The sequence below is a fragment of the Helianthus annuus genome, chromosome 10 (genome assembly GCF_002127325.2).
Source record: "Helianthus annuus cultivar XRQ/B chromosome 10, HanXRQr2.0-SUNRISE, whole genome shotgun sequence".
Classification (NCBI taxonomy): Eukaryota; Viridiplantae; Streptophyta; class Magnoliopsida; order Asterales; family Asteraceae; genus Helianthus; species Helianthus annuus.
In genome coordinates, this window is record NC_035442.2 from 37,887,515 (window position 1) to 37,900,588 (window position 13,074).

Below are 13,074 nucleotides of genomic sequence, written 5' to 3' on the forward strand. Positions count from 1 at the left end.
TATAGTTGATGAAAGAAGGATTAGATGAATATAACTGTTTTGTTTGTTTAATATGATTGTTATTGAGTGAAATCTGTTTATGAAGCACACGAAAATCAAAATCAAAATTGAATTCACTTTCCAATAATACCCTTTTTGGAATCCTGCTCATCCTCATTTGGGCGACCAAAATCTTTCATTCAACTTTTGAAATCCCGCCCATCCTCATTTGGGTGGCCAAAGCATCATTCTTTAGTGCCTTTTCATTTTGCAGAGAGAGAAACTGAGAACCAGAACGAGAGAGAAAATGCAAGAGAAAGAAATAAAGATGTTTCTTGGCTACCTCTGGTGGTGGCATCAGCAACGACCATCCTCTTTTCATTCTAACATACGTTTAAGCCTTTAACCCAGTAAGTAAATCTGAATCTAATCATGTTTAGTTCATCCTTGATTTATTTCCATTACTAATCATTTGTTTCTTTTGACATCAGAGTTATTATGTTAAGATTTTTTACTATTTAAATTTGTTTCTTCCAATCTCAATCTAGCGACGATCAATTTCAGTTCTCGCAGAATAATTTGAAATTAAGATTTAGAATCGTTCAAAATGGTTCTCTGTTAGATCTAGGGTTTGTGTTGTAGCTTTGGCAGTTATTTTATTTGATTTCTATTCAGATAAGTGTTGATTTATGGAAAAACATAATGAAGATGAATCACTATGGGATCCGATAGAACAATAACTTTTCGTCTTTTGTTAATGGAGATAATGTGTTTGTTTGAAGCCTAGGAGGCTAAACCTCTTCAGTTTTACCTTGAACAAGCCTACTATTAGTTTGAGATGACAGGTGTGGTATGTGTTCTTTAGTTTAGTTTTTTTTTTCTTTAAAGAAGGTTGTACCTTTAATTTGAAGTTGATTATTGTGTTTATCTTGCAGCTATAATATGGAATGAGCTAGCTGGATAACCGGTAGAAATAGGTACTTTTTCTATACGGGTCTAGCTTGGCTAGACCTGGTTGACCCATATTTGGAAACATTCAAGAATGTTTTAATATTGTTGTTGCACTATAATGTAAAGAGATCTATCAGTTAGCCTCCTTTGTTATAATGGTCATGTGGTTTTCTATTATTGTTTCCTTCTTTAACCAGGTTTTCTGTTAATGACGGTTCAAGCCAAGAACACGGCGGAGCTATTGATGGTCCCAATGATGAAGTCAAAGGAGGCTGTGGTGGCACAATGCTTGATGTTTTGTCCGTTTTTTGTTTCAGAAGTGGAAGCTTTAGTTGAAGGTGCTGAGAAGCTTGGAACATGAAGGTATAATATTGTTATTATTTTATTAAAAAAAAACTTTATTTGGAAGTTAAATTTGAAGTGTTGTGGTTTTGAACATTCCAGATGGTGTGATGTTAAGTTACACACTTTTAATGATTCAAACCACGGAATTTATGTCAATTTGAAGGTACGTATTATTCAATTTAAATAGTGCTTGCATACATAAAATCAGACTAACTACATAGGGTGTGCGAAGACCTCCGTTGTCAATCCCGGACACACGCCTGTGGGCAGCGCCAAGTAAATGCCTAGAGGTGTAAGATCTGGTACTGGGACAGGTGTCAAGCTTGGAGTTTTTGTTTTGAAAGACAATCTTGCAAGATCTGGTACTGGGATAGGTGTAATCTCCCTATTTTATTTTAATTATATTGTATTTTTGTTAGATTATGCAGTAAAGTTCAATGTTTCATCGTAAAATTCAAGCATGTGTATATAAAAAGGCGGTTATCTTTGGTTTCAGTTTCAACTGCTGTGATGTATGACAAGTCCATCAAGGCGATCAAGGTGAAAATGTCGGATTCAAACGAAGAGTTTCTCCTACATCCTGCAACTCTTAGATGAAATGACCGTTCTGCCCAAAGTGTGGTATATGCTAATCTTTAGCTTTATATCTTAATTATGTTGAATGTTATAGCTGTCAATAAAAGTTCCATAACCATGAGATCATTAACCAGATAGTATACGCGAACGCGGCCATTTTCAGACTTTCCTTTTAATTGGTTAATGATATGAGACAGGATGAATGGACCGGGGAGCAAAAATTGCAATACGGTGATATCCCAGAAGACAGTTGAAGGGTAACGCAGGTACATCATAGTATACCGTCTTAGTTTTTAGCTACTTTGAGATCAATGGAATGCTTTAAGAAGTATAACTTAACCGACTTTATCAATTTTTATAGTTGATTAAAGTGAAAAGGCGGAGACTTGGCAAAGCATAGAAAACATTTGTAGATGGGTCAAAGCCTGGTCAACCGAGTCACACCGAGTCAGAGTAAAACATGTTCGTGTTTTAGAGGTACAACCTTCCCTGATAAATTAATTAGTTATCTATTTACTCTTTTAGAAGCATGCCGATCTGAAGCGACATGAATTTTTGGCGGCCATTCAACTTTTTGGAAGTCTTCTTTTTACATTTTAATTGAACTTTGCTTTTCCATTTTCCAAACAAAATATGAACACATGGTTGACTTTTTGGAATGTCAGCAAAATATAAAGACTTTTGAACAAGTTATGTTATTTTTAGCACTTTTCCCTTTTGTTTTCCTAAGATTTTAAGGTTCTTCTTAGTTGTGTTTACGGACAACGAGCCTAATTAGAGAGATGGGTTATATTGATCAAACCTGTTGCAAGTCGCCTAATTTTCTATTTTTTAAAGTCAAATGAGCCGAGAAGACCCTGCTTTCTGGAAACAGAGGCCCGCATTCTTTGCATTACAATCTTTATAGGTGCGAGAAGACCCTACTTTCTAGCGAGAGAGGCCCACAAGTTCTCTATTTCTTATATACCATATATTTCTAATATGCAGGTTCGTGAGGGTACCCAACCAGTTTCATAAGTAGACCTGAATGTTGGTGCAACACTGTTTCAAGTAAGCCACAAATGGCAGCAAGAAAAATAAACGTAAGAATTTGTCACACCCCCAAAAATAACCCAAGCGGAAACCCTCGCGAGGCGTGTGACGTACCAGGATCTAGCCACCAATCACCTTGAACTCATACAAGATTTTTAAATAAAACTTTCATTCATTAATATAAAGTGTTACAAATAGTAATTACAAATCATCGTATTCATCGGAAGCATGAATCATTAGTTAAGTGTTTCATAAACCATATGTATAATAACCATTAGACTCGTTTCGTGATTTCCTTGTAACTCGACCCATGACCACTCCAGCTTCCCAAACAGCAAGTTCCATATCCACACATACCTATAACCTGCGAGCATGCACACACATGTATCAGACAACGCTGGTGAGTTCATAGTTTTACGAAAACGTTAGTTACCAAGTGTTTAGTTAATCCATTGAATTTAAATCCGAAAGTAATGGTGATAATATCTCGATACTGAACAAGACGGCTCCTGATGTATGTTTTGCCCTTTCCCCAGTGCTCCTATCAAAGCACTAGGCCCGACTGGGTAATTAGTTCACAACCGTCCTCCCCGGTACGGCGTGAGGGTGCCAAACCTAAGTAGCGCTACCAACTAATACCCCGTTACCTCCCCGGTAACAAAAGATGGGACTTAAAAGATAGAGAGTGAGAATATTATCCAACATCCCAGTTTTACCCAAAAGATTTATCCCTCCCCGGGATACCCACTGACTGTCCCAACCACCGGGACGCATGCTCAAAGTAGTGAACTCACCTTTGGTTTGCTCGGTAGAATTATTTACTCGTTTAACAAAAGTGATCAATCGAGCCCTATGATAGTTACACATAACAATCAGTTTGCATATAAGCACAGCACGTAGCATTCCACATTTATTCATCTGATAATGCACATGAATACAAGTATTGGCATTGCTAAGCATGTTGTACAATAGTTCATCAACTATGTACGACCCAATAAAACCTAGGGCCCAACCAGTGTGCGGTTCGTTTATTAGACTGTAATCCAATTGGCTTGAGACCCGTCGAAAAGGGTACAACCCAGCAGGCCCCTCGGCCCAAGATATTAGATGTGAATATATGTGGCCCAATGGCATAAACGTCCCAAGTGAAGCGCACAGCCCAACGGTTTGTGTGATTCACCGTAACGTGTGAATCCACCATGAACTTAGGCCACCTTAACAGATTTGTGCCCTCCAAAAGTAACCGGCCCAATCAGGTTAAGATTCACGTAATTATAATTGGGCTCGGGATCCAAAGATCCTTCGGGTTCAGCCGGGTTCAAAGAAGCCCAGCTTATGCATCACTACCCAACCCGATCCACTAGCACTATACAATGGAACCCTTTATTGTTGTTTGAGTCCATAAATATATCCAGGTCCCGGCCCACTTATCCAACCCTTGTGGACGGCCCACTATTAGATATCAAGTTCCAACTCATGATTTCAATGCACATAACAGTTCCTGACGAACAATCAAGCACAATGACAAATTATCAGTTTAGCAAATTCATAGGCATCCGAATCGCGGATTAATCATAACATCCCAGCTTTAATGGCCCATTACTAACTTCTACCCACTAACGAGTCATTTACACAAGATCAGTAATCAAATCAAACTAATATAACCTACAAAAGAACAACACAGTTTCATTGATTCACATAATTCAATTTAGTAGAATTTAACATGTTATTCACCATTCATACAGATCACTACTCACTTGACTACTAGTAGTTATGCAAGTATAACATCATACAAATCTTATTATCTATCTACTGAATCCTATCGAGGATTAACCAATCATCCTAATTAGTTAGTAACACATCAACCATTGTCCAGATTCAATTATGTAACCAAACGATTCCTAGGATCATGTTTCGTCTGTACACACCAAAACACATCAACACTCAAACAAAATCAGAAGCACCAATCCATGCAAATCGAGTAGAGGCGACATATACTAACCGAATGTTGGTGTGAGGACAACTGCTAGAACGAGGAAGAGAGGGAGGAAAACGTTGCCACCAAGCTTGAGAGGATTAGGGTTAGCAACCGTGTGCGTGTGTTTTCGAAATGGTGAGATACTCATGTGCATGCGTTACAAGTTAAAGGTGTTTGGGCTTCGATCGGGCTTGGCAAGACTTGGGCCGAGGCCCACCTTTTGGAGACTAAACTATAATTCGTCGAGCACTAATATTATTAAAATGAGTGGTCACTCACACGGTGTGCCATCTATTCCAGAATTGTCTCGGCCCAATTAAATTGTAACAGTCAATTGTTGACAATCCATTAATTACATCATATATGCGGCCCAGTAGGATTTAAAAGAGGTGGTTTGTTGATATTTGCCCATGTGAGATTGTATTGGAGTCCAATGAAAATCAAATACAATCAATCAAAAGCTCTTTGTTTGATTCGAGTTGTTGTGGTTTGTGTCAGTAGACATCAAATGAAGTGTTCATATTCAATTCAGAATAGTGATTTCTTTGGTCCAATTAAGTTTGAAGTGTATTAATATTGTCGGCTCAATGGGATTGGAATTAGAAATTGCATGAGTTAATAATCAATTCAAAGATAACAATTTACCGAATTCATTTTTAAAATAATATACGCGATACAACATACAACGAAATGTAAAATAGGATTTTAAAACAGATGACGCGTAAAGGAAAGGTCTTGGAATCTCGGGTTGTCACATCATCCCCAACTTGAAAGAGATTTCGTCCCGAAATTTGATAAGCAGCCCAAAAGCGGCGAAGTGTCAGATCAGGATGACTATGGATTTTCCCCGGGTACCACATCATCCCCAACTTGAAAGGGAACTTTGTCCCGAAATTCCTCAATGATATCATGAGTTGATTCAACCGTTCGAATAACTGAAGATATTAGAGCTCCCTTTGATTATTATGTTCCCACAAGGACTTCGGTCCACGTACTGGGTTCCAACGAACTCTTACGACCGGACTTTGGCTATGTCGATAAATCTTAACTTCTTGCTCCATGTTTTCGATAGATTCCCTGACAATTATAACTGGCCAGTTAACCTTAGATTCTGGTAAGGTATCACAAGTGTTTCGTCGGACAAACATTGCCTCGGATTCGAGGCATAAATATCATCGCGAATGTTATCCAATTCGTCAGTTAACTCGAGTTTGTGAGCCATGTCACCGATTCGTTCTAGAAATATGAATGTCCCAATGCATTGTAAAGTGAGCTTGCCACGTTTCCTAACGCTCACCGCACCCTCCCAGGGTGAGACTTTCGATTATGACGTGTTCGCCTACAGCGAACTCCTAGTGTTTCCTAAGCTTACCAGCTTTCCTGACGGTCACTCGATGCCGCCAAACAGTTTCCGATCCAAGCAATATTCCCAAGAGTTTCGAGTGCAAGTCCTGGACCCGTGATCAGGTTGTCATCCCCCTCAGTCCAGCAAGGAGGTTAGCATTATCGTCCATGCAATGCCTCAAATGGAGCTGTATGCATAGTAGAATGGTGACGGCTGTATTAGAACTCACTCAAAGATAAAGTGTCCTTCCAAATGTTTACTAAAGTCAATCACGCACATGCTCGCAGCATGTCTTCGTGTGTCAGGATGGTTCGGTATCGGTCCGGTTGTCCTACAGTGATAAGCAATGCTCATTTCTAGACGTGAGTCGAGGGCGTTGTGTTTTGTCTGCCATAAATCAGGTGTTCATCAAGATCAAAGATATCGGAGTTGGTTCCTCGTGCCCAAAACCCGCCTCTCTCAGAGGAATATTCACAAACTGTGGGGGCTCATCAGTCTCCTTGATTGCGAGAAAGTGTACTGGTAGCGTGAGACAATCAACGATCACCCAGGTGATATTGTTTCCGTTTCGAGTTCTAGGTAGCCCAGTAACAAAATCCATGGCAGTCTGTTCTCGTTTCCATATGGGTGTCTCTGGTTGCTAATACTTCACCTTGACTTTCCCCCAAGTCAAACATCATTCCCATACCTAGCTAGGTGGGCCTTCATGCCCGATCACCAGTACAAGGTTTATAAATCCTAAAGTCTCTCATCAAACCCAGACGACTAGAATATCGAGGCCGGTGTGCTTTGCTCAGCACAAGTTTCCTACAGTTACTGCATAATGAGATCCACATTCGTTCCATGAGGTAGCGAATATCGTCCGACCTGCCAAGGTGGCTTCTTCATGCCCCGCATGGGTTCAACTTGAAAATTCTCTTCCTTCAGTTCCCCAGTTTGAACTGAGCGTGTCGGATCAGGTAAGTTAGAGTCGGTAGTGGGCTGCAAAGCTCGTGCACGTTCAAGTTCCACAGTCGCAATCATCCAAGAGTTCCATCCAGTGATGCCATTAACCGATTTAGCTCTTTCGAAGCTAGAGTACACGGGAGGCCCTTGTGATCGGTCTAAGTAGCGCATTCAGTACCGTCCAAGTAATGCCTCCAAGTAAATCCAAAGACCACGGTTTCCACCGCCAGTTGTGTGTCGTGCAGTTCCTCTTTGTAACTTCCTTACGTAAGTCATCACTTTCTCGTGTTGCGTCGGTGTGTAACTAGGACTCTGATTCGGACCATCATGGTACACCACTAAATCACCCGCACCCTCGGGTAAAGACGATGCTTAGTGCATTGTAGAGTTGGGATTCGAAAGCTGAAAATACGTCCTCCTGTTTTGTCTTTCACGAACACAGCACCATGCTGTGCTAAAGAGATTTAAGCTGCGCGACCTTCGAAAATCCTGCGATGAATCTGTGATAGTGTCTAGCATAACCAAGGAATTGCTGCATCCCAGAAGGAATCATTGGTGTCGATCAGTTTTTAACCAAATGGGTCTTAGCGAGATCCACGTGTATTCCTACTTCGTTGTTTATATGACCAAAAATGTGTACTTCTCGAATCCTGAAATCACACTTAGGTAGACTTCGCACGTAGATGCTCCTCCCCTAGAAGCTCTACGATGAAACACAAGTGCCGTTCATGGTGCTCCTTTCTCCTGGAAGTGATTCAAAACGTCATAGATAAACACGGTTGGCGAATCTGGCAAGATGGGGTTGGCACATACTAATAATGTGATCCCTAAGGCTGCTGGTGTGTTGGGAAACTTTAAACAACGAGAACAGAAAATCGTAGTGGCCATACTGTGCCTGTGACGTCGTGTTAGAAGTCATCCTCCCCTGGGTCTTTCATCAAGTGACAGTCTGATCTTAAGTTGGTTTCCGAATAAAAGCTTGATTATTGCAGCGGGTCAAGCAGGTTGTCGATGCGAGATAGAGGGTGACGGTCTATGATTGCCACCTTAGGGTAGTTTGTATACGTACGAAAGGACTCGTCTTTCATTTCCACAATAGAGCTCGGGCTCCCCAGGACAAGGAGCTAGATCGCTAATACTCCCACCCGGCAGTTCCTGAAGTTGGTTAGACAGTTCTTGCAACCCTCCTGGTGCAAGACGATATGAAGTACGAGTGATCAAGGCTGCTTCTAGCGTGAGATTAAACTGAGATTCTGCCTAACAGTTGTGGAAGTAAGCCCGAAAGTTCCTCGGGTAGCAAACCGAGAGAAATCACTACTCTGGCCTTCATAGCTGAAATGGCGCTAACTTTGCACTACTCTGATGCTTTAGAAGAAATAACGATTCTCCACACAAAGTTTTCTCCTCATAGGGTATATCTGCGTGATTCCTGGATAACCAATTCACACTAACTACTACGTTGTGACCATCGAGGATAGTAGAAGGAAGGTCGACGTCGAACACTTGTCCCACAAAGTCGTGTTTACATCCCAACGAACATATGAGATTTCATTTGACTTGCCATCAACCGATTCCACATCAGGTTTGGTTTCAAGAAGTATCAGGGTCAAGCAGAATAGAGATGAAGCGAACAGCTACCCATACAAGCTACCATGTTGCTGCTATGCCTGGCGTCGCTTATGCCAATCCTAAATGTCCTTCCACGAGCATCATTTCCAGTGTTGTTGCGGTTGCGAGGGTTCCCATTACTATCATTATTCCCTTAGTTGTTGACATCTTGACTTAGCAATAGTCAATCCCTGTCAATGCCACCTTCGTTTCCATGCTGAAGACTACGATTACGCGTACCTTGATGTTGCCGCGACTGTTGCCTCGAATGTCGTTGCTTGAAACGGAGCCCTACAATCTTCCACCATCAAAGTCCATCTTTTCACATTTTGTGCCACGCGCTACTCACTGTGCTGGTAGCCACATATTTCACACTATAATCTGTTGTCATCGCTTATGTCCCGATTGATTCGTAAGAGCTGACTCCCACGAGTCGCTGACTAGAGTTAAGAATTCAATTGAAGTCAATTTGCTGGTGTTTGTTGCCGGTAATCAAGGTTGTCCAAATACTGAGGTCGGTAAAATACTACACTTACCCTTTTGTCCATCGATCTAGCAAGTCAATTGAGTAATACGCAGTATGCTGCGAGAGTGTTGCAGAAGTGATCACACTTCGGAGTCTAAGACGTCAATACATAGAGTCCCAGCAAACGAAGAGAAGCGAGAAAGGTATAGACCAACTCAAGGACGTTCGTGCAAGCACCTAACATTCTACACGTTTCGCTAGGCATTCAGATGTGTGTTCAGGTAATACTCGAAAGCATCGAGGTTTGAAAGGATTCAGAGGGAAGTGAAAAGATCATGATCAAGTAGGAGACAATTACTGCTATGACTCCTATAGCCTGTTGTGCTTCACATTGATCAAAGAACGGCCCTTTTTCACTTGTTAAGCCTCACCGGGACTCGCACGCACCCCACATTATTAATGTGTGCACCCACAATAATATTGTGATTTGCATGCTTATCTCAGTTCCTCCTAACTCATGTCAAATGGTCCCTCAAACTCGGATATCAAGCGGAGGTTATCAAAATGATAAGGTCATAGAAATCCGAAGACTATGACATACTTTCAACCCGTCATAATGCAAGCAAACAATCTATGTAATCATGCCATAGTGTCGTGTGTGTGTTCGTATGCTACATCATCACCAAATGTGTACTAGTCATGTAATGTATGCAACAAGTGAGAAAGACGAACCTTGCAATCTGGAGCTGAGTGTCATGGTCGTATTCACGTTTTCAGAACTGTTCGGTTATAGTCTGGTTTTATAAAAATGTTTTAAAACCAAATTCACTATAACCAGTGGCTCTGATACCAAACTGTCACACCCCCAAAAATACCCCAAGCGGAAACCCCCGCGAGGCGTGTGACGTACCAGGATCTAGCCACCAATCACCTTGAACTCATACAAGATTTTTAAATAAAACTTTCATTCATTAATATAAAGTGTTACAAACAGTAATTACAAATCATCATATTCAGCGGAAGCATGAATCATTAGTTAAGTGTTTCATAAACCATATGTATAATAACCATTTGACTCGTTTCGTGATTTCCTTGTAACTCGACCCATAACCACTCCAGCTTCCCAGACAGCAAGTTCCATATCCACACATACCTATAACCCGCGAGCATGCACACACGTGTATCAGACAACCGTCCTCCCCGGTACGGTGTGAGGGTGCCAAACCTAAGTAGCGCTACCAACTAATACCCCGTTACCTCCCCGGTAACAAAAGATGGGACTTAAAAGATAGAGAGTGAGAATATTATCCAACATCCCAGTTTTACCCAAAAGATTTATCCCTCCCCGGGATACCCAGTGACTGTCCCAACCACCGGGACGCATGCTCAAAGTAGTGAACTCACCTTTGGTTTGCTCGGTAGAATTATTTACTCGTTTAACAAAAGTGATCAATCGAGCCCTATGATAGTTACACATAACAATCAGTTTGCATATAAGCACAACACGTAGCATTCCACATTTATTCATCTGATAATGCACACGAATACAAGTATTGGCATTGCTAAGCATGTTGTACAATAGTTCATCAACTATGTACGACCCAATAAAACCTAGGGCCCAGCCAGTGTGCGGTTCGTTTATTAGACTGTAATCCAATTGGCTTGAGACCCGTCGAAAAGGGTACAACCCAGCAGGCCCCTCGGCCCAAGATATTAGATGTGAATATATGTGGCCCAATGGCATAAACGGCCCAAGTGAAGCGCATAGCCCAACGGTTTGTGTGATTCACCCTAACGTGTGAATCCACCATGAACTTAGGCCACCTTAACAGATTTGTGCCCTCCAAAAGTAACCGGCCCAATCAGGTTAAGATTCACGTAATTATAATTGGGCTCGGGATCCAAAGATCCTTCGGGTTCAGCCGGGTTCAAAAAAGCCCAGCTTATGCATCACTACCCAACCCGATCCACTAGCACTATACCATAGAACCCTATATTGCTGTTTGAGTCCATAAATATATCCAGGTCCCGGCCCACTTATCCAACCCTTGTGGACGGCCCACTATTACATATCAAGTTCCAACTCATGATTTCAATGCACATAACAGTTCCTGACGAACAATCAAGCACAATGACAAATTATCAGTTTAGCAAATTCATAGGCATCCGAATCGCGGATTAATCATAACCTCCCAGCTTTCATGGCCCATTACTAACTTCTACCCACTAACGAGTCATTTACACAAGATCAGTAATCAAATCAAACTAATATAACCTACAAAAGAAGAACACAGTTTCATTGATTCACATAATTCAATTTAGTAGAATTTAACATGTTATTCACCATTCATACAGATCACTACTCACTTGACTACTAGTAATTATGCAAGTATAACATCATACAAATCTTATTATCTATCTACTAAATCCTATTGAGGATTAACCAATCATCCTAATTAGTTAGTAACACATCAACCATTGTCCAGATTCAATTACGTAACCAAACGATTCCTAGGATCATGTTTCGTCTGTACACACCAAAACACATCAACACTCACACAAAATCAAAAGCACCAATCCATGCAAATCGAGTAGAGGGGACATATACTAACCGAATGTTGGTGTGAGGACAACTGCTAGAACGAGGAAGAGAGGGAGGAAAATGTTGCCACTAAGCTTGAGAGGATTAGGGTTAGCAACCGTGTGCGTGTGTTTTCGAAATGGTGAGATACTCATGTGCATGCGTTACAAGTTAAAGGTGTTTGGGCTTCGATCGGGCTTGTCAAGACTTGGGCCGAGGCCCCCCTTTTGGCGACTAAACTATAATTCGTCGAGCACTAATATTATTAAAACGAGTGGTCACTCACACGGTGTGCCATCCATTCCAGAATTGTCTCGGCCCAATTAAATTGTAACAGTTAATTGTTGACAGTCCATTAATTACATCATATATGCGGCCCAATAGGATTTAAAAGAGGTGGTTTGTTGATATCAGCCCATGTGAGATTGTATTGGAGGTCCAATGAAAATCAAATACAATCAATCAAAAGCTGGTTGTTTGATTCGAGTTGTTGTGGTTTGTGTCAGTAGACATCAAATGAAGTGTTCATATTCAATTCAGAATAGTGATTTCTTTGGTCCAATTGAGTTTGAAGTGTATTAATATTGTCAGCTCAATGGGATTGGAATTAGAAATTGCATGAGTTAATATTCAATTCAAAGATAACAATTTACCGAATTCATTTTTAAAATAATATACGCGATACAACATATAACGAAATGTAAAATAGGATTTTAAAACAGATGACGTGTAAAGGAAAGGTCTTGGAATCTCGGGTTGTCCCAGAATTGAAAAAGAGGAACATGGAGTGTCTTTTTGGTGCTACATGGAGTGTCTTTTTAGTGCTATTACCCATGTGTTTCTATATGAATTGGACACTTTGCGAATGTTTGTGTAGCACTAAATGTGCATTAGTTAAATTTTGATGAATGATAGATCTTGCTATATGTTTTTAAGTTACACTCTTTAAGTAATATACCATGGTCACCACTTCTTTGTGCTGATTCATATTAACAAAGTTGTGAGTCTGACACTAAAAGTCAAAGTGCATATTTTTCTTGAAGTTATTCTTTTTCTTAAATCTAAGGTTGCTTATGTGTACTCATATGGGTTTTTATGGTGTTTATTATATTTTGGTCTTAATGCGTTAAAACTTATCAGTGAGCTTAATATGCTGAGTTTATTGTTCAAGCAACACAAGGGATTGTTACTGAAAATATTATATTCTTCTCATATTGTGAATGTGTCTAATAGGGGGACATGGAGCAATTAGAAATGAAAACATTAAG

The 13,074-nt window shown here is 40.6% G+C and overlaps 1 long non-coding RNA gene across 1 annotated transcript; it reads left to right on the plus strand.

Annotated features, from left to right (window-relative positions):
* The first annotated feature begins 1,822 nt into the window (after positions 1-1,822).
* Positions 1,823-2,100, plus strand: LOC118483302. The gene is made up of 2 exons (XR_004870274.1): positions 1,823-1,896; positions 2,049-2,100. It is a non-coding gene; the product is annotated as an uncharacterized LOC118483302 (long non-coding RNA).
* Positions 2,101-13,074: the final 10,974 nt, after the last annotated feature.